Source organism: Aethalodelphis obliquidens, unplaced genomic scaffold, assembly GCF_003676395.1.
Source record: "Aethalodelphis obliquidens isolate GAN/ISIS:26980383/991018 unplaced genomic scaffold, ASM367639v1 scaffold6, whole genome shotgun sequence".
Taxonomy (NCBI): domain Eukaryota; kingdom Metazoa; phylum Chordata; class Mammalia; order Artiodactyla; family Delphinidae; genus Aethalodelphis; species Aethalodelphis obliquidens.
The window spans coordinates 74,966,193-74,969,926 of record NW_020837950.1 but is presented as its reverse complement, the minus strand read 5'-3'; positions in this window follow the sequence as shown (position 1 = coordinate 74,969,926).

Here is a 3,734-nt window from a genome sequence, read left to right as displayed (position 1 = left end):
TGTGGCACATGGGCTCAGTAGTTGCGGCACATGGGCTCTAGAGCGCAGGCTCGGTAGTTGTGGCACACGGGATTAGTTGCTCTGCGGCATGTGGGATCTTCCTGGACCAGGGCTCGAACCCACAGTCCCCTGTGTTGGCAGGCGGATTCTCAACCACTGTGCCACCAGGGAGCCCCCCGAAAACTGCCTCTTATTTCCAAATAAGAAGCTGAACTAAGGCCCTGGGCGGGGGCGGGAGGGGGGCCGGCGGGCAGAGTGACAGGGGAGGAGAGGCTGGCTTAGAGGAGGGTTTAGGAAGTCGAATCCTGAGGAGGGGTGAGCCCTAGGCTGGCTTGGGTGCAGTCTCCAGGAAGCAGCCTTTGGTGGGGGTGGGGGAGGTAGGGAAGATGGTCCTGAGGTTGCCCTCAGGACCCGACCACGGTCCTGGGCTGTGGTTTGTTCCTGCAGGTGACCACCGAGACTGATGACAGACACCTCAGGCCTCTCAGGGGCTCCTGTAGGTCAGCCCCAAGGCGGATGGAGAGAGGGGTGGGCAGAGAAGGCGGGGAGGCCTACTGCTCAGGCCTCCCAGCCGGGACTTAGATGGGGGGCTTCTCAGCAGGGCTTCAGTCTCCTGGTCTATCTCCCAGCCCGACAGGGAGCCCTGCTCAGGGGAGGGTCGGCCCATGTGACCCAAGGGGCCTTACAGCCTGCTGGCTCCTGTGGGCTGGCCCGGTGAACTGCAGTGGTCCTTGGGCTGGGCAGGAGCTGAGGCAATGCCGGGCCTTTAGAAAGGCAAGTTTCCAGCCTGGGGAACAGAGCGGTCTGGGCTTGGAAGGGGCTGCCGAGAAGGTCTGGGGGTGGGAGGCCCTTGCCACTGCTAGGCCTGGCTCTGGGCCTGTGCTGGGCTGAGAAGGAAGCCTCTCTCCTCCCCCCCCCTTGGAGAGAGGGGCCACCTGGGGCACGGGAGGAGGGGCAGCTTGAGACTGCTGGTTTCCACTTGGAAGCCCTCTTTATTTGGCCAGGGATGGAGAAAGGCTGGGGTCAGAGTGCATACATTCCCATGGAAACAGCGATGAGCCTGGCCCCTGGGGGACCCCGGCCCTGGTGGGGGATGCGGAGGCCAAGCCGGAGCTCGGGGGCTCCTTTGGCTAAGGGGCCTGGGTTTTGCCTTGGCAGCAGCTCTTACAGGGAGGTCTGGGCCAGGAGCTGCAGGACCTGTGTCGATGGGGAGCAGGGCGGCAGAGTGGGCTCCAGCCTGGGCCACACAGAGATCATGGAGTGGGCCGTGCCTTCTAGAGCCGTATGCCCCGTGGATGGTAACAGACGGCAGGCAGCCAGAGGCGGCGTGGCTACAGACCTTTTGGACAGGGGACTCCCAGCTCCGCTTGACCCCTTGATCTGCGGCTGCCGGGCTGGTCCTTGAGCTAGCAGGAAGGCCTGGGATACCCTGGTCCTAAATGCCTTGCCCAGTCCAGCCTTGGCCTGAGAGGCTGGGTGGGGGGCAGCAGGGGGGAGCTGCGATGGAGGGCAGCTGAACCCCAGCAGACTGCCCTTGCCCCCTGAAATGCCTTTCCTCTGTGCTCGCTACTTTATACCGGGAGTAGACTCCCAGTCCCTTGGTCTTCTGCAGTCTCTCCTCTCTGAGTGCAGAGTTTCATTTAGAGAAGTGATAAGAGCCTCAAAGAGACGGAAACAAGGTTCAGCCCCAGCTGCTGACGTCTTTGAGTGCCCTGCAGCCCTCTGGGCCCACCGAACTTGGGGCTTCCACTCCCATGGCCCTCCCCAACCTGCAAGGGGCGCAAACGTGCAGATGAGGAATCTACATTCCTCATCACCCAGGAATCTACATGCCCAGGGCCTCCTTCAGTCCTGTAAGGGCCTCTTTTTCCTATGCACTGAGGGAGACCCAATCATCGGAAATCCACTCTCCACGGGAGGGGCCCGCAGTGTGTGCGGGACTGGGGCTGCCCAGCTGGCCGACTCGATGAAAAGGGCTTAGGACCCAACAAGACAGCAGGGCTGGGCCCAGGGAGGCCTGCCCTAGGCGGGAAAAGATCAGCCTGCTCCAAATAACTTTCTTCAAGAAAATCCAAACACACACTTTCACGTTTTGAATAAATTTACATGTTGATTGCACTATTCTAAATGCAGATTTTTTTGGTTTTGAAGAGGAGCCCTAATTCCAAATCTGTGAAATCAAATGAGATATGGTGGTATTTGTCTTGCACTGCAGGGATTTAAAGGTACTGGGGAGGTAGACAGTTTTCAGGCTTGTGCCCCAGAGGGATCCCGGGCCCAGAGAGGGCACCTGTTCTCCTCCCCACAGCCAAGAGATATGGCAAAATGCAAATGTGGATGGGCCAGCACCCAGCTAGACACCTTCCAGGGGCTCCTGGTGGCCAGAGGTGAGTCCTGGCAGTGAACGATGGGGGAAGGGCGTCTCTTCTGGTTGCTCAGGCTCCCCAGAATGCTGCAAGGGTGCAGCACACAGTAGGACCTCACGATATAGCTCTTGGATGGAAGGGTGAAAAATTCTGTAATCCCATTCAGCTGGACACGGGGGAGGGTCTCCCCCTGGCTCTAGCGTCCGCTAGGCCACCCCCTGCTCTGGTGGGAAGCAGCTGAAGCTTGCAGCTGCTGGCACTCTTGGGCCTGCCCTGTCCCTCTTCCCCACCCCAGCCTCACTAGAATGGCACAAGCCCCAGCAGTTTCAGGGCCTGGGAGTCCTGCCTCTGTCCACGGTTACCCCACTGCTCCCAGATCCAGGCCAAACCAGAGCCTGGGAGGTGAGGGGAACGGCTGAATCCTCGCCCTGCAGATATTCTGCAGAAGACGCCCCCCCCCCCCCACTGCCCGCACCGCCCCGGCCAGTCTCTCTCCGGCCTGCAATCCCCGCTCCCTGTCGTTGTTTGTGACCATCTATGCCAAGTTTGTAATGTGCGTTCCAGGAGCACAGACACGGCGGGGACCTCTGCACCCTGCTCGGCAGTCCCTGGAGCTCCCTCCACAGTGCTCCCCTGCGAGCTCCAGCTGGGCCTCGCCTGCAGGGCCAGTTCAACCTGACCTCCGCCTTCCCGGATCCCAGCTGCTCGACCAGGCCCCGCGCAGAGCGCCTCCTGACCCGGGAGCCTTCTCTCCGCCCCGAGGCAGGGGCGTGGGTGACCACTTGGGTGAGGGCCCTGCGGCCAGCGCGGGCTGACCCTGCGCGTGGTGCTACGGGCGCAGGGCCCGCGGGGCGGCCGGCAGGGAGCCGCCTCCCACTTCCCGGCTCCAGGGCCGCGCGGCCCGGGCTGGGGCCGCGATCGCGCGGGGCGGCCTCGCCGGCGGCGATTGGGCGCGCGGCCGTGACGTCACCACGCGCGCGCGCTCCGGACTCTGGCTCCAGGCTCCGGGCTTTCGGTTGAGCCGCCGCCTGGCGCGCGCCCGGCCGAGTAGCGGGAGCAGGGCGCGCGCCCGGCGCCGGTCTGAGGCGGCTCGCGGGGTCCCGCGCCCCCGGCCCCGGCCCGTGCCTTCGATCACCGGCCCCGGCCTGCGCCCCCGACTCCCAGCCTCCGGCCCACGCCCGCGCCACGGACCCACCACCACCGCCCCGCCCCGCCCCGCGCGGATTTGAAAAGCCCGGCCGCAGCCCCGCGAGCGCGGCAGCCAATCAGCGGCGCGCACTTTCCCGCGGCTTCTGCGAGGCGGCGGCGGCCCGGCGGCGGCGGCGGCGCAAGGGAGGCGCGGGGGCGGGGTCGGCGCCGCGCGCGGAG